Consider the following 26,202-nt stretch of genomic DNA (forward strand, 5'->3'; position numbering starts at 1 on the left):
TGTGGGGAGAGCTGAAGGAGAGAAAACATTCCATGAGTACAGAGACATAAGATGATTTTCTCAAGAAGCAGAATAGAAGTAGATTTGGATGAGGAAAATAAGAGAATTGGAGTCTTTATGTTTTAGGTTCACACATCAATGTGTCTGCCTTGAGATTTATCAAAGATGTATTCCTTTGTCCTGAGGAAAAACTAAGCATGGCACGATTGTACTTAGAAGTCTGGCTTTCTGTGTGTGCCCAAAATGTAACATATCAATTGTGTGCATTAGCTGTGTGCTACTATCAATGAATATATTGTATGTGCTGCCTAGGAATACCAAGGCATCTGTACAAGGTCAGGATTGACAGCCCAAAATTATTTGCTGTTCTTTAACATTTAAACATGTCCTTTACCATGTCCTTTGCCATCAAAAAGGAAGTGGGTAACTGTTATTTTTTTTAAAAAAAAGCAAATTGGTAGTGGTGTCACTTTTCTCTTCCACAAAGGCTTTTTTTAAAACCTTGAGACTAAATATATAAATATATATATATATACATGAAAATATATTATATATTATATATTATATATTATATATTATATATTATATATTATATATTATATATTATATATTATATATTATATATTATATATTATATATTATATTATGTTATATTATATATATATATTATAACACTCTTGGTTTTGCAGATCTAAACCCCTCACCTTTCAGATAAATTCAGTCCCAGTCAAGCTAAGAAACAGAATGATATGATTTAAGTGGAGGGGACATTATCTCTGTCAAAGGTAGGACATGGTAGGAAAAGGAGTGAGAAATTCACTGTTAAAAAAAAAAAAAGGAAGGAATACCTTGTTATAATCTTATTTGTGACCCAGGCACATTTTAAATTGTAGCAGTTTATATTTGTTCTAACATGTGAAGACTGAGGGCAGAGGGCATGTGGACATCAGCATGTTTATGTTACGTGTATGTATATTTTATTTACTCTCTGTATGCTTCTAGGGTTTTGTTTGATTTTATTTCACATTCTACTCAAATCAAGCTCATAGACTTGATATTTTCTTTTTAAAAATGTTGAGATTAGATTTCTGAAAAAGGAAACGTGAAAATAATGGACTTCTATTTTCAGGTAGTTCTTCCTTGTACAAAAAAAATCATAAGAATATTGAATTTGCAAATGAAGTCCTTTTTCCTAATTAAAACACAATTTGTTTGCATATTTGGCTTTTTTACAAGGCTTTTTTTGTTAGCTAAAAGTTCCATCCATTTACTATGAAAATGTAGGCAAAAAAAAGTCATCTGCAAAATATATTTAGCTCATTCCTTCTCTTTTTTAATACACAGAAGAAATATCTGCAATATTTAAGGACATTTTTTTTGCAATGAGCTGTCTGCTGTTTTTATATTGGTGGTGAAGTTGCATGAGGTTACTTAATGTTATAATTTTTCTTAAACCCGGGGAATGTGGTTCATGGATTGCAAAGTCATTTGAGTACAGGAAAAAAATCCCTGCCTGGAAATGAGCCATTCAATTACTTCCTCAGTGTGCAACTCACAAATATGTGTAGGCTATAGGGATAATAAAAAGATTCTCCTTAAATACTTAGTGCCAGCAGAAACAAAAAAAGTACCCAGGCTAAACCATTATTAAGATATAAATAGGCTTGTAAACAATTTAATTGCATAAAAGAATTGGTTTTCTTGGGACTAAAGCAATTTGCATAATGAACTGCAGCAGTAGCCCCACAATATTCTGTGTTAGCTGACATCAAGTGAGGCTGTCAACTTCTGCAATGCCAGACAGCAGGTGCTTGCAACTCTTGCAATTCAAGGAAGGAAAAATAATGGGTATGGGGAAATTTTTTTACACATTTGATTTTAGGATTTCATCCAGGAGAGTCTTTTTTTACAAACACTGGTAATCAGCACATGGTTCTTTCAAATAATAATTTGATGAGAATTATTTTCTATCTTATTAGAACTCAGATTTCATAAAGAATCTCACAGTGCTGTGTATATTTTCTTGTTTGCTTGGTCTGAAACAATGGCTTAGACCTCAGGTTTTCCCTTTTTAAGAGCCCTTTCCCTTTGGTTTATAGTTACAAATTAAGGCTTTGTCCTGTTAAAGGACAAAGCTGATGTTTTTCCATTATTTAGTTGTCTAAACATAGGTGTCTAGTGCCATTCTAGATAACCATAGGATAACCAAGACAAATGAATCAGACTTGAAGAAACAGTCACAGGACTGGAAGGGATCTGTGAGGTCTGAAGGACTCAGGAGGAGTCCTTCAATATTATATTCAAGACACATTCAAGACTCAGGAGGACTCAGGAGGTCTGAATTCTCTATTCAAAATCAGGTCAACCATGACCTCTTTGCCATCAGACTTGTCTGCAGAATTTTCATTTCCCAGATACTACAGTTTTATAATTTTCAGGGACAACTTATGAAATGCTAATAAATAAACTGAAAAAATTTTCCCCTTTAATAAATAAAAATATTAATCTTGATATTAAGTTAGTAAGATTCCAGCTATACAACTATATTGATATAACACATTTTAAATTTAGAATTTTAAATCAGGCTGAAAAGTAACCAAGAAGTGCTCTTCTAAATTTGGGAGAGTTTTAACTTTTAGAATTAGAATGAGATTAAAAAAATCAGGTTAGGATGTTTTAGGGATAAAAAGGTTCACAGGACTTTGAAGCTTCTTTAGCTGTTATCATGGTTCAAAAGACTACAATTTAACCAAAAAATCCAGCATGCAGCAATATAATTGCAGCAAATTAAAATGTGTCTTGAATATAATATTTTTACCTCTCTTTGGACATCACTTTGCACCTTTGATTCCTAAATTCTGAACATAGTATGTCAGCTGGCTGGCCAGCAGAAGGGGGCTTTAAGGGAGGATTAAGGATGTGTTCTTTTCACATATGTTTTAACAAGTAGCCTTGGGAAGCTCAGCCATGAAGAAAAGATATTAAAGAGTTATAAGAGGTGCCATTAAGTGTATCTTTCATTGCCAGTACTTTTGACTACCTCTTTTCCATTTGTTTTCCCTTTGCTCAGCAACATAAATTCTGCTTTAATCATTTCTTTGGAATAAAGAGAAAAATGCTTGATATAATTTCTTCAATCTTTTCATGGTCTTTTTCTGGGGAATGCTGAGCAAATGTGGTAAATACTGTTGACCACAGTATTTCCAGACATCTAGGATGTATCCTAGATGTCAAAGGCCAAAATCTTTCTTAGGATATGTAAAATATTTGCAGCGGATGCATAGGCCAGCAATGTGCTGATGGAGCACATGCAATAGTTTAGCAATTCTGAGGCCATAAGCAGCTGGTAAGGATTTAAGGGTGATGGCTGTATTAGCACTGCAGATTTGGTTTTCACTGTTGTGATTAATTTTATTCAGTTTCTTGGAGTGAATAATGTTAGCACTGAATTCCTTCCAAAGGAAAGAACACAAACATATTAACTGAATTCATTTTTAATCTATTTCCCTTCCCTCTTGGTCATACACTTTGGAAGATCATTTCCTGGACACAAAAAGAATGAGAAATGTTATTCTGATTAGAATTCTTTTGCACATAATATTTTTAGAGGATTATAAAAGCCATGTTCACAATAGTGGCTGATTGCTCCCTGTGTTTTCATTACTCTTCACTCTTTTAGCCAATTCGTGGTGGCGTTGGAAGGAGTATCAAGAATTTCATTTGTGTGTGTCTCTGGATAGTTAGATCACTGCTTTTTCAGCTTGCAGTGTTACCTGGTTCCATTGTCTTCACAAATGGGCACTACCTGCTTAAACACAACTGCTGTTGTGTTCAGATAGGAGCAGGTTCACACTGCACTCGTGTGTCACTTTCTGACTGCAACTGAATTAAGTGAGGAAGTTGTTGTATTAATTCATCCCCAGCTGCTATTTACTGTGTCAGGAATGGACATTTCTGCTCCTTTTAACTCTCCAGCCTACCAGCTTCTTTTATAACTCCCCAGGCAGATATCACTATGGTATATATACACTTTAATGCACCTGTGCTGGAAAAATCTGAGAGGTCAAGTAACCTTTGCAGGAAAAGGGAGAAGCAGCTCAATAGTCACCCGAAGCAAGGCAGAGCAGAATATTGATGCCCAGGACTTCCAGCCTTAACAGCAACATCCAAAAGAGTGATACCAGCTATTCCAGCTTCTTCCAAAAGAAATTCAAGCACCAGAGGTGGGTGAGTGGGGGGAATGCATGCTGCAAGAAGAGCTAGGAGCAACCACCAGAAAATGCTGAATCCTGCATATAACTTGAGAAATGGAAGATGATGATTCACTACTTCCCTCAGGTTTGAAATGAATTCTGAAATGTTAAAAATATGTAAGCCTGTGTGTAAAAAACCAGGCTGGGGTTAATGAAGAGCCAGTGAATGCCACATGTAGAACTGATTGCATCCTTACAAAACCCACAGAGCTTTGCAGATGAGGTCAGCTTCAATCTCAGCAAGTCAGTGAGCCAACAAAATCAGATCACATCACTGACCATGGAGGTGAAAACACTGAGTGTGTGGGTACAACCTCCTAATGCTAGGCAGAAGCCAAAATGTGAGTGTAGAAGTATGCTGTACCATTGCTTTGCAGCACTTTTTGCTCAGAGAATCATTTTCGAAATTCTTAAACTGATATGAGGTCTGATTCTTTTTTCTTTTTTTTTTTTTTTTTCAGATTTTCTGTTCAGTACCATAATCAAGTCATATTGTGTCTATCATCACCTTTTCTCAACTTCTCTTCCAGTACATCATTCAGTACTTGGCAAGAAGTAATTTTCAGATTTTTTTTTTTTGCCTTAAAAAGCCAGCTAAGGGATTTTTCACTGTCAGCTTTTTATTTGTGGGATTTTCCTCTTTGTGTTATAGACAGAACACAACAAGTGAAGAGAAACAATGAGAAATCCTATGCAAAGAGACAAGATAGACCTTCAGAGGCACTGCTTGGCATTTACAATATAAAGAAGGATGTATAAAGTCTCTAGAAAGATAAATGGCTAGTTTTTCATACATACTCTGTACTGCCATGAAATTGTTTCAGTGTTTGCTTTCAATAATTAAATAATATTGTCTCATTATTAAATTCTGAAATACAGTCCATTAAAAATTAATTTACTAGCCTATAGCACAGAAATCGAGTTATGGTATTGTGCTGAATAATGGAGACCCTGGAAATAACTAATTAATTGGCAGTAAACTGACTTTCTCCAGTTACTACTAAAAATTGATTAGCATTTAAAGCTGACTGCATATAAATCACTACTGCAAGATATCCTCATTTCAGAAGTAATCAGTATGAATTTAGACAGACTTTTAAAGTAAATGTTAAGTCTGTGTTGTTATTCTCTGGATGATGAAGCTGACCTCCTTATCTTTTGTTAGAGCCAAGTATCAAATCAGGTGATGCACAGCTTTAGAATATATTCTGTATTTTATATTTATAGCTATGAATACCATTTCAGTGGAATATCCTGTGGATCCATTTATGATCTTAGAGCAGAATTCACAGAAATAGTATAAAAGATCAGCTCTACAAAGTGGCCACAAATGGAAGGTTATGTTTCCAATATTTGTTCTATGACAATTTGGTATGATTAATTCATGGATCATTTATATTTAGACACTTTTAGATATTAACAAATCACCAGTGGTTTAGAAGCTTTTTCTGCATAAATGCAATTTGATCCCTTTCATTGTTGTTTGTAATGTTGTTCCTTGTTTGTTATTGTCAGATTAGGTGTTCAAAAATAAAACCTTATGGAATTCCTAAATTTTTTAACTGTGAAACTCAGAATATACACTGTGTCCCCCAGGATGGGGCAGAGCCCTATTTCTGCATTTAACCTAAGTGTCTTCCTCAGATCCTGTTACTTGCTGGGGGCACTGATTTTAGGACATGCCCGCTTCACAATTATTTTCAAGGCTTATTTTTATAAATAAGCCTTGGCTTAGAAAACAACAACAAACTTCAGCCTCATTCCTTTTGCAGTTATCACTGGACAATCACAACACAAATATATATCTTATTAATGACAGTGTACATCACTGAAATGTTAACCTTCAAACCAATAAGTCAAATTCAATGGATCATTTCAGCACAGGCTTCTGCATTTGAAATGACTTTTCCCTGTCTGAGAAAAATTGACACTGTCCCATTTAAGTCACAGTTTGTCAGCTTAGATGGTCACACACAATCAGTCAATGCAATTTAGATTGGCATCTATGAAGGGAAGAGAAAAAAAAAATAATCCCACTGGAGTTCAAACAAAAGCATAAAATAGAATCAGAGTAGTATGGGCAAAGATGTAACATCTGGAAGAAGAGCATAGAGCTCAAATGAAGATGGCTTGCACAAACCAGAAGTTTGCTGGTGAAACTATTAAGGTTTTTAAAAGTGGCATAGATAAAAAAAAAAAAAATTGTACAAAAGCATACACCCTGTCATTCTGACTTTTGAAAGAAAAAACTGAGAGGATCTGCCCGTTTGAAATGTCACCACACCATATTTCCTTCAGTCTTGACTTTTTTTAAGCAGTACTTTCCACATTCCACACTTCCCAGCAATGATGTGTCAGTGCTACCACAGTCCTCAGTGTTGCTGAGGCTCCTCATTTTCCCCTTTTAACCTGACTGTTTGCCAACAAAGATGTCTACAGCCTGTAGTCCTGTCTGAAAATAACCAGCCACCAAAATTGTAGCTCAGGGAAAATGAAGAGGAAACTCTATATATCTTTGTATAGTTGTAAAAGTCAACAATATCTTCTCCAAGCTGAATAAAAATATCCTTCCACTTAGCAGAGGGGATGTAGTTATGAGTCTACTGTAGTTCACATAAAGGAGAACATGTTCTAAACAGCTCCCTACACACCTAAAGAATATTTAAGCTAAATGATTTATTGGTTTCAGGGAGGAAAACTTACGATAGATTAAGCAGTGTTCTATTGAATGCTGAGGAACACCTATCACCTTCAGAGAATAAACTCCTAAAGATGAGGGAGGATTAAATTGTAGTTTACATTAAATTAGATCAAAGGGATTATTGTTCACTTACACGCTAATGAGATGGAGAAATCCCAGGCTCTGTTTTTTGATCAAACTCTCATTAAATTAAAATATTGCAGTTCATCATCTTCCACAGATATATAATTTGCTATAGAAGTTCTTACCTTTGAATTCCAATACGTGTTGTTTCTATGTTTTGTTCTAGTTGATCTGCAGTAATAAGATCTTTGTATAGCAAACATGGAACTAATCAGAATGCTCAGTGTTGGTTATAATGTTTGGGGTAGCATGTGATCATTATACAAAATTTTAGGTTAAATTCCAAGTACTAAACATCTCAAGTAATTAATGCATCAGGTTGAATTTGGATTAATCTGTGGATACATATTCTGTTTGGAAAATTTGAATCCAAAACATGATGCTGCTGGACTCCGAATTCAAATCCATCCTTTGAGCTCAGCCTGGTTTATATTTATTTAGAGGAAAAAAACCAAAAAAACAAAAAACAGTTCCTCTGAGACTTCTGATTTTTCAGGTTATAGATTCTGGGGCAGTTCTGCCCTGGCATCTTTTGATTTTGATACTGGAAAGAGCAGACAATGTCCAGGAAGAGTTTTTCTTTTCCTGGGAGCATGTCTAAAGTGAAAGCTTGAGGGAGTTCTCCTCTCTGCTTATCCTGTGAGAGTGCCCTCATCTAAACATTCCAGCCACATCAAGCTTCAGGTATGCAGGCCAACAGAATATTGTCTTTCTTCATCACTTACAGAAACTGGAAGGAGAAGGATGTTTAGATAGACTGCCAATTTAGGAAGTCCAAGAAACATCATCTGAAATTGTAGGTGTTCCTAGTGTCTCACCTGGTGGGTAGGACTTTCCTCAATCATTCTTTTAGCTTCGACTTCTGTGCTTTACCAAGAGGGCATCTCAGGTACTCAAGTGAGCTTCTTGCTGTCTGCCAGCCTTCCTGCAGATGAAGAACTGAGTGCCAGATGGTTCTCATGACTCACAGGCTTCTCAGGCAGAGTGAGAAAGAGGGAGAGCAGAGAATGCACATTCATTAGCTTTTACACAAGCTTTTCACAGATCAAGACATACACAAAGATGCTACCACACTTTTTCCAGGGGTGGGAGGCAGAAAACTGGAGATTTCTTCATCAGCTGGAAAAGTCCTACAGGGGGCTTGAGTCTTCTTGACTTACAAGCTGACTAACATACTAACCCTGAAATTGAGCAGGATGTTCTCCACACACTCAGGAAGGAATTTATTGTGCAAGTTTAGTCATGATGAAGCAAATTGTACAGAAGTAGCAAACTGTATATTGAAGTAGATACAGCAGGAATGACCAATGGCTTCCAGAGTGTGAATTAAGTTGTAAGCAAAGGAAACACAGTAGAAGACATCACAGATGTGCTGATTTGAATTCAGTTTTCTAGCCAAGGATTTTAAAAAAGGATTTTAAAACAGTCATTATAAGTCAAAAAAAGAAAACAAAATGTGGAACAGAAGCAACGTTCAGGGCTGCTTAAAAGCGTGGAGTACATTTCTCACTGAGCATGATGTGCAAAGTCTCAAAAAATCTCTCACAAAATGCTCACTTATGCATGACCAAGCTGAACATATGTAAACCAACCATTTAGTTACTGTGCAACGAACTCAGTGCTTCAAAGATGTTACAATTATGGAACTTCAGAGCCTTTTCAGATTGGAGGTCCAGATTTGGTGTCCTTGGGTTCAGAATTTAGGAGCATCACCTAGGGATGAGACAATGTTCAAGGTGAAAAACATCAACAGCTTCCAACAGCAGTGACAATTAGTGACCTTCCTGATTAAAAAATATTCTGAACTGCACCACAAAGAAAAATACAGTGAATTACACTTAATAAATATTTTTGATTCACCAGTCATCACTACAGTGATTGTGTCAGAAAGGTCTCAACAGAAAGATTAAATTCTGCTTCATTATAAAAAAAACAGTGGTCCGAGATTTCAATTTGCACATTTTCTGTATCCAAACCTACAACCTCCTGAGATGCTTTATTTCCTTTAAGTAAGTAATTAGAACAAAGTATTTCTGAGGATCTTCATTCCATATAAAAGTTCATTATGATATGATTGCTTAAACACAAGAACAGAGGAAAAGCAATGTGGGTGAATTCAAATCCTTGCAGCTTTTCTGAACTTGTCTCAGGAAGCTGGAATAGCCATATCAGACCTGTATATTTACACAGAAAGAAACTAATATAGAAAATTAGTATAAATATTTATAATTTTTCAAGTAAAGTTTGAAACTTCCTTACTTTGTAGATACCTGCTACAAAGAATATGGGACACCTGCCTTAGAATGGAAAGCACTATAAATTTTTATTAGATGGATCAGAAATATTTTCATGCTGTGGGCAGTGTCAGTTTATAAGAAGTACAGATTACTATCTGCTATAACAAGGAGCATTAACTATGATTAATGAGCTGACTTTCAAAGTCAGAGCAACTCCACAGTATAATCTTTTGTCCTCAAAGACAATTTTAAAAGAAACTTTTAAATATTAAATAGTTCATCAGCCTTCTGAAGACGGTGCTTTCTGAATGTGTTTGGCAATTGCTTTTTAGACTTAAATTGAAAAAATAAGATCTGGTTGTCCAGTTACATTATGTGAACAGAAATGTAATATGTATGTTAATGTAATTGCATATTGGGAAAACTCAGGTTGTGTAAAGACAGTCATGATTTTGTTAAATGTATTTGAGCTGATCTATACCTGAGGAAGTTTTGAGATGTTGTTCACTTTTTAATTGGCAAGAAAAGGAGAATGTCATTGAATAATTTCCTTTAAAACAAGATTATTGACCTTGTGATTAAGTCTGAAGATCAAACACACCTGGTAGGAACTCCACTGCTCAGGAATGCAGAAGTTGCTATCCTATCAGAGCATGATAAAATGTCAGGTTTCTGACTTACCAGCCAGGACCATAAGGTTAGCTGAGCTCATGGAGCTTAATTTCAACATGGACTGAGGAAAAGGGGTCAATAATGTTAATGATTTGGGGCTTAGAATGATATTTTCAAATGTAACCTTTGACACTTTTATATAGCTCTTCAAAATATTTGAACACCTGGTTCTCCCTCAGAAATCTGAACTGAATACTCACTGTGTAAAACAGTCACTGATTTATAGCATTTTGCATTGTGCTGTCAGCAGCTCAAATACAGGAGCTGTTCCCATAAGAGTGAGTAAGACATGGATGTCCTCACCCAAGGTGCAGGTACCCAATATCCAATGTGTGCAATGTTCCTAGGGCAGGATAGGAAATTAACCCACATGGACAGTAGTGCCAGTGAAGAATGGTTTAATTATTGTATATGAAAATGTACAGATGGATATGCTCATAGAATCATAGAATCATAGAACAGGCTGGGTTGGAAGGGACCTCAGAGATCATCGAGTCCAACCCTTGAACAACTACCACCACAGTCACTAGACCATGGCACTGAGTGCCATATCGAGTCTCTTTTTAAATGTCTCCAGGGATGAAGAGTCCACCACCTCCCCAGGCAGCCCGTTCCAATGTCTGATCACCCTTTCCGTGAAAAAATTCTTTCTAATATCCAATCTGAACTTCCCCCGGCAAAATTTAAGACCATGCCCTCTTGTCTTCTGAGAGCTGCCTGGGAAAAGAGACCAACCCCCCCCCGGCTCCAACCTCCTTTCAGGGAGTTGTAGAGAGTGATGAGGTCTCCCCTGAGCCTCCTCTTCTTCAGGCTGAACACCCCCAGCTCCCTCAGCCTCTCCTCATAGGATCTGTGTTCGAGTCCCTTCACCAGCCCAGTTGCCTCCTTTGGACCTGTTCGAGGACCTCAATATCCTTCTTGAACTGAGGGGCCCAGAACTGAACACATAACTGAAAGCTATTTTTTGCTCTGTTTTAGAAGAAGGAGATATGTCCTATCTTTGTAGCTATGTATTACTCAAGGTGTAATAATTTGGGTGGAGCTCATCAGGGCATCCAATTCCAACTAATCTGCTTTCTCTCCTGAAAGCATCCCAACTATTTTGTGAGTCTACCATGTATTTTCTCATCTGCTGGCTGTCCAGAAACTCCAGATGGGTGGGATGGATTTGCTTATGTGCAGTGAGTGATATGTATTTCAGCATCCTGATGAAATTACTCAGTTCTGAATTTTGGACCTGCTAAGACAATCCCAAACATCTAAGTTTCCATCTTCTTAGTAGTTTTAATATACTCTATCCTGTATTGCATTGAGCTACAGGAATCATAACACATGGGAACTGCAGCCACAATATCCTACTCAGATACTTGCTGAGCAATATCTTGTTTATTTTTTTCCCTAAATTGTTTGAAATTATGTGTTCACTTACACAGACTATTTACAAAAGCAGCATAGGTAAGAACAACACATTTTTCTTGCTTCCATTAGTTTATAACTTCATCTTCTCTTTCAGGGAGACAGGCATTTCAGGGTAAAGCCAAGCAACACAGCAATATTAATTCAGAATTTAGATTATATTGTCATTTAATATGAAAAATGCTTTCTTGTATTGCTTCCTGAAATTCATTTTTTGTATTTTCTGAAGTGCTCTGAAATGCAAGTGAAAGGTGCCAAAGAAATGGGAGTGACTGTAGTTACCATTTTATAGTTTCTTACATCAGTTTTCTCATTTTTTTTACACCCTCCTGAAATACCAAGATGGGTGAACTCTTGTTCAGGGATGTGATTTTGCAAAGGGGAGTTAAACATAGGAAAAGACTATCAAGTCTTTTTGACATTTCACATTCATCACAGGAGCAGAAAAACAAGGGTGGCCACAATTGAAAATGTGCAAAGCCCTGTGTTTTATTTCCTCAAACTTTTATTTAGTTTTTAAATGAAACCCAACAATGGTAGAAAAATGCAATGCACTGTATGACTTATGTTGTCAATAAAAACCCATGGGATTTAAACTGCTGTGTGAAGGAGGCCATTTACATGTTAAGAAGCCATTTATGATATGAATAAAAGTCTTGAGGATTTACTTTACAATGTGTGGGAAGCCATTTATGATGTTAAGAGTCAATTTACAATGTCAACAATTGTGTTAGCAGTAAAAATGCAAAACTGGTATATAAAGTTGATTTTTCCCCTCCTTGTGTTGTTGATATTTCCCTGGCAGTTATCCATGGATTTTCTGGTTTATGTTTTAAATGAGACAGATATGGCATGAATTGTTTTCTTATGTGAATTATTCTTGAAGAAAAACTATTTATACAGATATATTCTGGATGTTTTTTCTGGTGTAACAAGGCAGTTTCTGTACAATTTGGCTACAACACCTAAAATGTTCCCAGTCTTACCACTCCAACTCACTGCTTGGAGTTGTCACTGCATTCAGTAGTCTTGATCCAACAGAATTGTCAAGTACTTGATCTAATTGTTTCTGATTTTTTTTTCCTTGAGGAAAACAAAATACTAAAGACTTCCAGAGTAAATTTTACTTTCACCTTTAATAGGATGCTGCTTCACTTCTCTGGATGATCTAAAAGTATTTTCTGGTCTTTTTTTCTGTTACTCCAGTTCCAAGCATAAAGCAACATTTTTAAGGTGGAGTGACACGTTTGGTGGGAATAAAACCCAGTCTAATAGTTAAAGTCTTAATACTTAAAGAGAATTAGAAACACCACCAATACTTTAATCAGTTCTCTGCAGTTACAACTTTACATCACTGATATGTTCAGAAGTTTGTATTCAAAAGTTTAAACATAAAGTAGAGCTAAAAATTTATTGTTTCTGTAATGAAAGCCTGAGAAGTCTAATTTAAGAATAATAATTAATCTAGAGCTTACTAATACAGAAAAGAAAAAAGAATGGATTACTTTTTTTAGTAGAAAAAAAAAGATGGATTACTTTTTTTAGTAGAACATGGACTGCTGGTTTGAGCTTTTTTATAAATTTTCAGGCAATACTGCACTATTACTTGTTGTTCATATTTGGAAACAGAGCAGCACTTGTTTATAATTTTTATCCCTTATTTCTTTAAATCAGTTATTACAGCTAAGGACACATCAGTAATTTTCTGACTCCTGTCATAAAGCACATGTCTGAAATCTTAAATACACTGAGCTGTGAGTGGAAATATTCTTTGAACTTACTCTGAAATTCAGCTTTTCAGATTTTTGTTTCGGTTAAATGTTCTTTACTCTCCTTCTTATAACCAAGTGTCCAAAGTTTGTGAAGAAGAAACATAGTCTTTTTTATGAGCATATTTAAAGACTCTGAGAATTAAATTAGATTTTTAAAGTCCACTTTAAGGCCTAAAAGGCTATTAAAAATAGGGATTTGGGGATATGTTTGCAACAGAATCCCAAATGTAGTGTAAGTCAATAGTTAATACACAATATTCAATTAAACACTTAAAACTTTAAATTTTTAAAACCAGAAATTTTCTTCCATAAGGAGATCATCAGCAATTAAATTCTGCTGGTTATGCTTGAAGCAGAAGATATATTAATGAAATTACATGTTCCCAAGACCAGCTCATCAGTGCAGCAAGCCAGGGAAACAGTCTCTAAAGATTATGAAATACACGGATAGAAGAATCATATTTTTGTACCCCACATTAAGTTGTGAAAAGCAAAGGTTGGGAAATACTTTAAAATAAATTGTCAAAGAGTAAGTATATAAAATAAGCAAGTACCTGAACTTACCTGCTGGGTTTTCTAGGCCAGATAGGAAGAAGTTGCCATTGCCAAGTTCATTCTGAGTGAAATAATAAGTACTTTTTCCCTGTGCTCTCATTTCAGTTTTATAGTGTGTGTCATACCCCATCCTGTTCACTTCATCAGCAATCAGAAAGCCAACAGTTAAGAAAAAATAGCATAGTGACAGCACAGTACCCAAAGAAAGTAGCACTCCAGTTGAGATGACAGCAAGACTGGAATTCTGAAATGTGTTGGCAAAATAAAGCTTGAAGTCATGGCAACTGATCAGATTTGCAATTTTTATTACTGATTTTAGCAGAATTAATACAACGCTACTGAAATTTCAACCTCTACCAGCTGCTTCAATTACACAGCAAAGCCCCTGACATCTTGAAGTTACAATCAAAAGTGACAAATGGTTTTTGGAAAGTGCATTTTTGGTTATGTTGAAAGTCACCTGCTGGAGAGGGAGCTGCTTGGCTCCGTTATCTGTACTAGAAAATAGTCAGAAATCGAGTAAACACAGCACTCAGCCCCAGTTCTGCCTCTACGTAGGAGTTATGAGTACAACAGATCCATGCTGATCTAACATTTAGCTTGAAAGATACCAAATCTATCGAGCTCTGAGAAAGGATGGAGAGAATGCTTAAAAGGCTGCACCTGATGGAGTGCCTGATTCTGTCTAGGAAACTGATCAGGGCACATTCTTCTCTCTGGGGTCGATGTGGTACAGCACCACTTATTCTTAAAAGTGCTAAACTTCCCTATTTCCCCAGAAGAGGGTGGTGATGGAAAAAAACAGCCTTGTGGGAAAATCTGCTGGCTTTTCCTCACCTCTAAGATGTACCTGGGGATTGTGGGCTGAGATCAGCAAGAGCTAAAATCACACCAGTGGCAAATGACGAGGGCTGAGCCCTTGTGAGTGAGTGCAGGGGTGTTAAAATTGCCTCTCATGGCATTCATGGGTTACTGTAGACATACTCCATGGACCTGGAAATGCATGGCAAGCTTTACAAAACACTAGAGATAGTCTTCAGATATTAATAATATGCTATGAAATTGCTGTGAGGACCTGTGAAATTTAATATTTCTGTGGAATAAATTCTTCTTCATAACTTTGAGAAATTCGTAAATCTGTAGATTTCCTGGCTGAAAGGATTGCACTTTCTGTCTATAACCTTTGTATGGATAAATCCATTTCTAGCTTTAGAGAGAGGAGACCACCAGAGATAACAACATGACCACAGCTCCCATCCTGCTTTCCTGGTGGCAGTGTTATGGGCCATTTTCCATGATTTTCTGATACCTCCACAGCAAGAGGAGGTGGGAGGCTCATCCCTCCCTTTCCCACCCCTCCCCAGCCCTTTCCTTAGAACAGGAAAGTTCAGGTTCTACTCTGCTCAGAAACCCAGAGTCCGTTCTGTTCTCTCACATGTTCACTTCCCAAAGACAACAAGGTTACACAAAGTACACATTCAGATTCCTCTTTTTTTTTGGCACAAATGAAACATTTTTCACATAGCAATTAAACCTCTGTCATCCCTTTAAGACTGTGGTAATTTTTCTTCTAATCTGTAATTACTCTTTTTCATTTCTTGATCCTTTGAGTTTGATTATGATTATGATTATACTACTTACACTTGAAATGTCATAGGGGATTAGAAGTTCCAGAGAGAAATATCCACTTTCTTTCAAAGAGGCAAATGTAGCATAATCAGTCATGTCTTTGAAAGCCATTTTCTAAATCTGTAGTAGGCATCAAACATAATTCCAACAATGTTAGTAAGGTCATATTGCCAGCACTACAAATTAATGAAGCTTTGCTGAAGAACTGTATCAGTTTACATCACTGTACATTTGCCCAGAATCTCAGCCTTTGTTGTGGTAGAAGTCATATATGGAAGTTATGGGAAGATAAAGGAGAGAGAGAAAGATTAATTCAGACTTATGTGCTGTGATCCCATTTTAATTTTTCCTCTGCTATATTTTGGGAAGTAAAATGTCACTGCAATTGGAGTGTCTGTGCCAGATGCTTCCTGAAAACCTTGGAAAGCAATCCACCAGAGAAAGTTCCAGCCATGTTCCACTTTCTGCCTTTTTCTCCCTTTATGTGATCTCTAATTTGGTACCACAAATGTTTTTACACAAACATGAGACTTGTTCCTGAACATCTCAGCTATTTCTGCTGCTTTTCCCTCTCTTGAGGTCAGAATTCTCTCTAATGATGTTCCCCTAAGTGAGATGTCACCAGATCAATGTGACTTCAGCTGAAGGGTCTCTAGCAGGAGTGGGAGCTGCAGAATCTGACATAAACCTCTTTCTCAAACTTGTGATATTTGGCACAGGTGATGAGGTGCCTGCAGGATACTGCATGGGCCTAACCCCACAAGAGGCACAAAAATAATCACAAAACATGTATAAGGGCTTTAAAATGTTTCAAATATACAGAACTGTAGCATTTTTTTTTAAAATTCTATTTTTGTCATATTAAATTTGATTACTGGACAGTCCTATGATTCAAAAGATGTCAATGAGAATATTTCCATGTGTTTCTAAACGGTCTAGGAGCTTATCCCAGCAGGATGAATCTACTTACACACTCTTGGATTCCTGCTGGAAATACAGAAAGTATCATCACTAAGTCAAGAACTGAAATCCATGACGTGAGCTTTCCCAAAGAATGAAAAAATATATATATTTTAAGCTTCTTTTCTATTTTTTCAATTGTCTGGCCTCCCTAGAGCTATGTTTTGCCCACAATGAGTCCCAGTGCAGTGCCTGAATCCTAGCCCAGATGGATATCTGTATATTTAGCCTTCATGTCCCATTGCAGAGATCATAAAAAAGGCATGAGCAGCAGCTCTAAGTGTTTAGTGCACTGTGCCTATGTGACACACTGAGGACTGCAAAAACATTAGGCTGTTCTCTCTAGAGTCTCAAAATTGTCACTTATGAAGTAACATCAAAGACAAATGAAGCATTAAAATCACAATTTCCAAGTAATAAAGTTGCAGTGAAGTGAGATTCTAGTGGACTGTGCCATGCTCAAGACAATCTGTTGCATATTAGCACAAGGAGTAAAGTAATTAGGGAAGGAATCAGACAATAATGAGATAAAAGTGTTCTGAAACCATCATCCTTGTCTGCTCCCACCCTGGCCCTTTCCAGAGGAGTGAGCAGAAAAAGCAATGGATTGAATTTGAGGAGCATGAGTCCACTTCCTGGCTTCACCCCAGGTTCTCTGTGTCCCTGGAAAAGCCTCTAAATCTATTCCAAGTGCCATTCTCAGGCTTCCAAGGCTGGGAGAGCATTTCTCTGTCTCACAGGGATAAGATCCATTAATGATTAAAAACTGTTCAGCTACTTGCTGTTAGAATTAACAGGGTTGTATGCAATGGGCACAAAGACCAGGGCTTTAAAAAAAAGATATTCAAAGATATTTGGGTGTTTAAAATTACAGAGCAATAAATCAGAACCTGGGAAGTTCCAAAGTTTTGAATATGCTAATATATAAAAATATGTTGGTTTGAGCTATTGTTTTCTTCAACTGATTTAAAAATCTCTCTCATGAGTGGCAACAACAACAAAAAAAATGGACTTAAAACCTGTCTTGGAAAATAAGTTTCAAGGTTTAGGGTTCAGTTTCAGTGACAGATCTGTGTTTTGCAAAACTAACCACCCCAACAGAAGCAGTGCTGCAAGGCTCTGATCTGTTACTTGCAGATTTAATCTGTTTCCCGGGTGAGGGGCACCAAGCACTTACACTTTATTTTATTTGGAGCACAAAGTCTGCACTGACTTACATAAAGAATTAAGTATATTGTATTCTTATAGCAGTTTTATTATAACAGATTACTTTGTACTGTCACTGATTCATTCATTCATTTATCTACATCTATCACTTCAAAGCAGATCATGACTAAAGAAAATAAAAGATATTTGGCTTTGCTAACATAAGTGATGTTAATAAATTTAATGAGTTCATTTTCTAGAATTATGCTGATCTTTAAGTTGCTTATCCTGTTTTTCATGCTTTTTAAAATATTTATTCTATATTTAATCACCACAGTATCTTCTATGCTTCAAAGAGCTGCTGCAGCAGGGCAAACCAAACATGATCTCCACAGATACCAAACTATTATCCTACTGTCATAGTTCAAATTTGTGACTTACAGACACTGAACAGTAAGAAAGAAATCAGCCTTTTCACCTTAAAAGTATTAGCTCATTTCTCAGTCCTTGACTGATGTTCTGTATTAACTCATATGATAGGAAATTTAGTACGTGAGAAAGTCTAAACCTTATTATTTAATTCAGATATATATTGGTGAAATGTAGAACCTAATTTAATCCTAAATTGAATAAGAAGAAAACCTATGAATTAGATTAAATTATGCTGCTTATTATAAAGTGGAAAACCAGGTCTAATCTTTTTATATAATTGCTTCTTTCCCTGGCAATCATTCTTCAAAGTGCTGAACGGCTGGTTCAATTGTTTTGCACTGAAAATTTTATTTAGATTTTGGCTAGCTGAAAAGAATCAAATATTTCATTTCTAGCTACACTTTTCAATTTTCTCAGAAAACCTTATTCTTATCAAGTTCATTTCAAAATAGAAACAAGATCACAATTTTGATAGAAGGAAATCTAGATGAAATTAATTTGGAAGGCAAATATTTTCAGGTCTGGTTTTCCATGGCAGACAACATAAAGAGAGAGGGAGAGAGAGAAAATAGAAGAAAATAATTCCTCTCTTTTTTATTAATTTGGAAAACACATTTCAACAGGTTTTCATCTGGTACTATGTTAAGTTGTATCCCTAAACACCATTTCTCTGTGAACTGTTGTTATGATTACTAAAAATCCTGGTATATTTTGCCTCATCCACTAACCAAGACTTTGTACTGCTACAAAAATCTTTTAGCACGTCTGATTTTACCCTCTCCTTGCAAAGACCTGAAATGAGTCTCTTGAGATAACTGGGAAGATTCCCATTCAGTGAAGATGAATATTTATTGAATTCTTAAGCAATGATGGGTACTGGTCTTTTCAATGCTTTTCTTTTCTTTCTTTCATTCATTCATTCATTCATTCATTCATTCATTCTTTTTTTTTTTTTTTTTTTTTTTTTGTGTTCATTTTTTTGTTTTTGTTTTTGTTTGTTGAATACCTTAAATCAAAGAAGTTGCTTTTAAATAACATCTTTTTTGTTTTGCAATTTCAACAACCATCTTCAATTGGACAGAATACTTCACATCACACACACATGTATGTAGGCTTTTCAGCTTCATCCAGCGTATCCCTTTCTGAGTTTTAGGCTACACAGTTCAATTATTCATGCAATCTGGCTCTGCACATTTCCCACAATGAAAATTTAATTAATCCTTCTATTTGAAAGTGATCTGCAGTCCTTAACGAAACATGGGTGTAAACAGGAATAGGTCTTTCAGAAAAAACAGTGCATCTTGAAAAACTTATGTCAGTGGAAAATATGATCCACTGTGTTACCTTACCAAGCATCCTAACAAAAACTATATTATTAAAATAGAAAATTGAAAACTTTTTTCTTTGGCTTTTTTAGCTGCTTTAAATCCATTTAGTTTCCACATCCTAAAAAAAAAAAAAAAAAGAAAAACTCTTAAAAAATTTAAGTGCCCCAGATTCTTGTAGTCATTGAAAATCTAGAGCATTTTAATAGCTTCCTTATTTATACCACTTTTCCACAAATATTCTCAGTGGGAATACCCCTAGTCAGTGCAGTAAGACCTTCACATGTCCTGCTAATGCCTACAGCTCATTATTAATGCAGCATTTACCCTTTGAGAGTTGCTGAACTAATCAAAAGTAATGTTAATAATTGGTAAGTTGGGATTGCTGCTGGACAAAGAACACTGCACACAAATTGGTGTTTGCTTAACTTCTGAGCCCAACAACAAAAGGAGATCTTCCCACCTGCTTGGAATCTCTCTTGGTTCAGGTTTTTGGTTTGTTTCTTTTTCAGATCTGTCCACTAGCTCAGAGTGATACTGAGAAAGCCCATGCACAACGTTAGAATAGGAAATACTTTTAGCACCTCTCCTACCAAGAAGAAAAGGTTTGGGGAGATTTTAGAGCACTTTCCAATGCCTGAAGGGGCTACAGGAAAGCTGGGGAGGGACTGTTTTCTCGAAGGACACAGTGATAGGACAAAGGATAATGGCTTTAAATCTAAAGATGGGAGGTTTGGATATTAGGAAGAAACTCTTTAGTGTGGGGGTGTTGAGACAACAGCACAGGTTGTCCAGAGGAGCTGTGGCTGTCCCATCCCAGGAATTCTTCAAGGCCAGGTTGGACAGGGCTTGGAGCAACTGGTCTAGTGGGCAGGAGCAACCCCCCCATGGCAGGGGGTTGGAACTGGAGGTTCTTTAAGGTTCCTGCCAGCCCAAACCATTCTATGAAATGATTCTATGAAATTCAGTGACTGGCAAATGCTGCCCCTTTAGTGATGAATGGTTTGTGATGTTAGGTGTTACCTGACTCTCATGGTGGAAAAGATGGGAGTGTGTTCTTACAAAGGTAACAAGAAATCAGTGCAGGTCTTCTAGCCAACCTATATAGCCTACATCTTTACTTCACCTGAACACAGTAACATCACTAGTAATTATACTCTATTCTTCATTCTACATCCTACCTGCTAACATATCCCAGCTTGTTTTATTTAGGAAAAAATAATGTCCAAAATATTTATTAATGGTAACAGTCACTGGGCATAATTCCTCTCTCCTTTATGTCTTGTAAAGAAATGTGAAATTCTGGAATTTATAAAAGGGAATGAACAAAAAAATGTATAAAGCAAAAATGTTTAATGTGGTGCTTTTCATTTAATGATGTGGTATTTTCTCCTCCTAAGTACCTGCTGTCCTTTGTTGCCATACACTGAAGCATTGTTGCCATACACTGAAGAGCTGGCTTGGGACTCAGGAAACTGATTTCAATTCATAGTGTTTCCATTGCTCTATGGAGTGACCTTGAACAAATTAAGTTCTTTTTTACTCCCTAGTTTCACCATCCCTTACAAAAGCCTCAAGGATAATAATAACAGTGACCTTTTAATAAAATACTGAAAGCTGTAAATTTGCTAAGTACAATGTGATATTATTGATACTGTCATAATCATAATTATTTTCAGAAAATTGCTATTGATATTGTTAATAATAGATTGTACTGATATGTCACCTGTAGCAAAAGTGAAGCTCAGATGCAACACGAGAATTGCCACTTATCTGAAAATATCCAATCAATAATTATTTCAGCTTTCTCTGTCCCCACCATTCTCTTCCACAGAGTTTCAGCTGACAGAATATTTCAGACTAATGGACCCAGAAAGGTCAGAGGCAAAAAGAAAGATATCCAGTTGTGTCTCTGAAGAGAACTTGATATACAGCAAAATCCAACAACAACAAAAAAACAATTTTGCAGTGATTACAGTCTTTGTCAACAGATCCTTCTGGCTGTCTCCTGCTGGTAACAAGAGAGCCCTAATCACTGCTGCAGTATAAGTATTACTAAAGACAAACTGAGAAATGCTTGGGCTCTGTCTCTTCCGCTCCCCACACCCAACCCAAAAGTTGAGGGAGTGAGTAAGCGGTGAAAGGAAAGGATATTTTGCATCTGAAGTCAGAAATAGCTGTTAAAGCAAGCCAAACTTACACATTTTTAAAACAGCAGCTTGAATATTTCCCAAGAAGGCATTTCAGTAATTATAAGCATCTATAAATATTTCAGAGCTGCAAGACTAGAAAGCCTTAAAACTCTAGGAGAAATGATGAAAAAGCACCACATTTCTCTGGAGTGGTATCCCACAGGCTACTGTAAAGACCCTCACAAAAGTTAATGGGACTAACTGTGGCCATGCTTGATAAAACACTGCAGTAGGATTATACCCACTGAAACTGTCATGAAGCTGCTCTATGGTTTAGCATTCCACAAAGCATTGGTATTCATCCACCATTAATTCAGACACCTATTTAAATTTCCTCCCTTTAAACATCTGCTCTCCCTACCTTCCTTCTCCAAGGAACCCCTCAGCTGTTGGATGAGTAAATTACCAGCTGGGACAGCTGATATCTGTCCACTGGATGTCAAGGGAGCATAGAGAGGTTTGAAGTCCTCTATGCTGTATGGTTGATGCACTATGTGTGGCTGAATTGTCTTGAATCCCTTTTTTCCAGGTCAGTGTACTGAGTTATGGATTCTGAAGACCCATCCTGCCCTTGGGACCTGATTTTCATAATACAGAAACCAAGATCTGGGACGAGGGTAGGAATGAGTTCATATGATGCCACGATGCACCCAGGAACTGTGTTGTGGATTCTGCAGTTTGAGCATCGGAGCCTCAGGTGCTTCAGGTGAGCATCTGAAAATAGGCAGCAGGAAGGCCTGAAAGAGTCTGGATGTTTGATAGGCATCAAAAAATCCATAGTAACAAACTCAAAAGCTGTCATTCAGACATGAAGTTCAACCATGACCTGAGGTGGCCTGGGAAAATTAACTCCTGGAAGACTTCGTGTTGGCATGACTTGGGCCCAAGCTACTTATTGGGACATGACTGCCATCAAATAACCAAGTGATTATAGTATAATTACTATAGTGTGGTATAATAGTATGTTATAATAACCAATTAATTAAGTAATGATAATAGGAACTCAAACGTTCAGTGAGTAGAATTAGACAATGATTGGCAGTGCTGCTATATGGAGGAAAAAAACCCAAATATTTTCTAAGTACCTGCAACCTGACAGTAGATGTGTTGGAAATATGTTGCATTCTGAAATATTACATTAACAGTAAACTATGGGAAATTCCACCTGAAGAGGAAAACATCTGGGATCAGGAAACCTTAGGAGCCTTGTCTGATATCTTATTTTTGAATCCTCAGATATTAATAGTTCTAGTGAACACATGAAGAAATACAGGAGTCTGAGATTCCTGATTTAGCCATGGGGCTGTCCAAAGATGCAGGAATCTAGGAGGTAATTCTCAAATTTCCAGGATAGTTGGACAGCTGCCCCAAGAGTCTGGATACCCAAGGGTTAAAGTGAACTCAGGGGGCTTCTTAATATCTTTTAGATGATGTTCTAGGGACTTCTTCTGTGGATGTCATTTAATTATTGCTCTCCTGTATTAGGTCCCCATAGCCAATGCTCCCCAGTTGTAATAACAGTCCATGGAAAAAATTCCATGTTAAGGAAAGTCCATTTAGTTCCAGCAGTAACACATGGGGATGAATTTGCACACCCCTCCATCACAGAATAGTGCAGCACTGCACTTGCATCTGAGATCACTGCATGATTTTACAAGGATGAAAAAAGATTTTATCATATATATGTGGATGTAACCTAGTTTAATTTCTGTATAATTCCATGGACTTCAGTGGAGAGGGTCTGTGTGAGCTCAGACAGGAACACATTGCTCTCATCTTGACATAAAACTGCTTTGGGAAAAGGGATGTCTTTTGGTGACAGGCTACATTTGCATCTGGCAGCAGTGATTGATATACTGATGGCTGGTATATAATATCATTAAGCTGCAAATGTCACATCTTTTAGAGTCACAAATCACCTGAGGTAAGGCCACACAGATGGGTGCATCAAAAATATTAAGTACCTGTACTGGGAATATCTGTTGGAGTCAGGAACATCTGCTTTTACTGTTTTGTATGCCTCCTTTTCCTTTTAAAGCCACAGTGAACAAAGTTTTACTACAGAAAATACCAATGTGTAACAGATTCATCTGATTTGGCTGTAAGGACTGTTGTATGTCATGAAAATAAGACAATGTGATATGAATGACAGTATAAACAATTGTTTTCAGCTGGCTCTGTCTTTTTTTATGTAAAAACATATTTTAATTTCTCGCTTCCTTTCCTAAAACCAATGGATTACTCAAGAAATTGGCCAGACAAAAGAGCACCTATGTGCCCCTATTTAATTCAAGAAAACTAGATACACTTAACCTGAAAAGCAGGAAGAAGTACTTGGAAGAAGTAGCTAAAATAAGATCAGCTAACTTTTTGGGCACTGCAAAAAAATGCATGGAGCTACTGAAGTCAAAAAGGGAAGGCAGAGGTGATCCCAGAAAAAAGAATCATCTCTGACTAAAGACTCTATAAAAGGAAAGCTCTGCATATTATATTTTCCCATTCTTCTATTCAGTACCTCTCTCAAGGTTTTATTTCCTTTCTGGCTTATTTTTGAATGAGTGAAGTAATTCTCTTAAGTTCCTGGTAATTCTGTAAGAGACATGGGGATAGTTTCTACCCTCTGAACTTACCTTTGCTAGAGCTAAGTCAGACACTAATCCAAGGGAAAGTTGGAGCCTGTGATGGCCACAGCATCATTGACACTTCCAGAGAGAGATTTCAGGGAAGACAAAAATTATGTCACAAGACATGAACTGAGAACACAGCATAAGTACTGAAGGACCAAAACCTGTTTCTACACATGGAGAAACTGTACTGTGTCTGCAATAATTCAAAAGACACAGATTCCCAGAACTTCCATCCAGGTTTGTTTCTCAAGGCCACTCTTCACTACCACAGGTCTCCCATTGCATAGGGGATACCCACTGACTGAAGAACATGAAGCAAGGCCCCTGGCATACTTTTACCTGCCACTTTTTTTTTCAGGTCTCTCCAGCTCATCCTTTGTGTGTTATGAGAGAAGTTTGGAAGGGAGAAATGGATTGTGTCTAAATGTAACCACAGGTAAATTCAGGTGACCCTTTTCATTGCCTTGGTTCAAGACTACAAAGGCAACAGGAGCCTGTAGATGCAAGATTTTGTGAACATGTGTGCACAGAGGGTATTGCTTTGGTTTGCTTTTTGTTACTTTTTCCCCTCCAGCAGATGTGAAGGGTAAGCAGTGTTTTAGAAAGGGCATCAAGTATTTTGGCACAGAGCTAGTCCAGATGTCTGTATCTTTGCTTACTATGCTACAAATTGCATCTTTAAAAAAAAGAAGAAACAATGCCCATCTACTTGGGGAACACTTTAGATGAGGGAAAAAAAAATAGAAAAAGAAATAAGTTGCTAGCACAGAGTGATTCTGTTGTCAGGCCAAGTAGTGTTTAAAAGCCTGTGAGACCATGAGTTTAATTTTGCTGCATGGTCCAAATCCAGTACAGTTATCACTGGAATCACATTTGTGAGGGCAATTGCCTCAGGATGACTGGATAGATGCTTTGCTTTTCAAGCATATGTCTCTGAAATGGTGGCTGCCACCTGGCACGCTGTTAAGTTTCAGCAAGGGATGGAAAAATTATGATTATTTTTCTTAGACAAAAGAGGGGAAGCTCTGATTCACCCCCAACATGCCTCTATGGATGTCATGCAGATCTATCATTTGCACAGGTCCTAGTTTAAAATTCATAAGAACAGGGTAAAAATCAGCCCAGTTGAGATTTTTGCATCATAATCTTGTTGGTAAACAGCATTGAAGATATATATATATATAAATGAATCCTCTAAAGAGACATCTGCATTAATTGTTAAATTGGCTTTCATCACACTTAGCTGCAGTAAGATTATGAGCTGCTAACAGATGGTGCAGTTGAAGATGATCTTGGTATCATATAGGTTCTTTCAGTTGGATGCATAGAAATAGGATTTTTGAAAATCAAACAAGCAAGTTTTCTTAACTTTAGCATAATATTGGTATTGTTTGACTGCTGGACTTCTTACTCTCTGGTCAGTCAGGGACAAGGACTCTTTAATATCCCCATTGTGCATACACAGAGTCTGGATTGGAACACAGGTTTATCACAAGGAAGCTCTCATGATGAAACTGTAACACCTCATTCTTTATAAAAGTGTCTCTAGATTAAGGTGCTGAAACTGATTTCAACAATTTCATACTAGTGTATTATTCACTGTTTCCAGTGATACCTTCTTACAGATGTTTTCAGGAGTTCAGTAATGGAACAATATTTAACATACTTATTTTCCATGGAAACATGAAGAAGAATCACATTATTATGTCACCATACATGATGACAGAAGTTTTTTGTGGTTTTTATTCCTTCAGATTCTGGGGAATCAATATTATAGGATGATTTAATGTGCTAACTTGCTTTTTATTTCACTATGTATATGGCAATCTTTCTCATAGGAGAAAAAAGACTGAAGACTGCAATAAAGTTTACCTTTTTGTATCAAAAGCTTTAGTCCAATCTGACCAAATGAGCAGTGAGGTCGACTACATCTGAAACACCAAGGCTGTGGTACCTACAGCTGAGCAGTTGAGTCAAAGTTCATTAAGTCAGTGGAAAGTAATATAGTTAATTAGAGATTACTCAAGAATATTTCAGATTGTGACAAATCACAGTGATTTAGCACTGATGTTGTTATCCTCATTCTGTCAGATGGATCTCATTTCCATCCTATGTAAATAAAGAAGGCACAGGGACAGGAGGTTCAGCTGACCTATGGTAAA

General features: G+C 36.7%; 1 long non-coding RNA gene across 2 annotated transcripts in view; it reads right to left on the bottom strand.

The window, feature by feature from the left end:
* LOC139800218 (uncharacterized) overlaps positions 1 to 26,202 on the bottom strand; it is a 48,041-nt gene that overhangs the window by 13,768 nt on the left and 8,071 nt on the right. For both annotated transcript variants that reach the window (XR_011727652.1, XR_011727651.1), the window contains exon 2: positions 7,896 to 8,048. This is a non-coding gene — a long non-coding RNA (uncharacterized lncRNA). The remainder of the gene's footprint in view (positions 1 to 7,895; positions 8,049 to 26,202) is intronic.

Source organism: Heliangelus exortis, chromosome 10 (genome assembly GCF_036169615.1).
Source record: "Heliangelus exortis chromosome 10, bHelExo1.hap1, whole genome shotgun sequence".
NCBI classification, from domain to species: Eukaryota; Metazoa; Chordata; class Aves; order Apodiformes; family Trochilidae; genus Heliangelus; species Heliangelus exortis.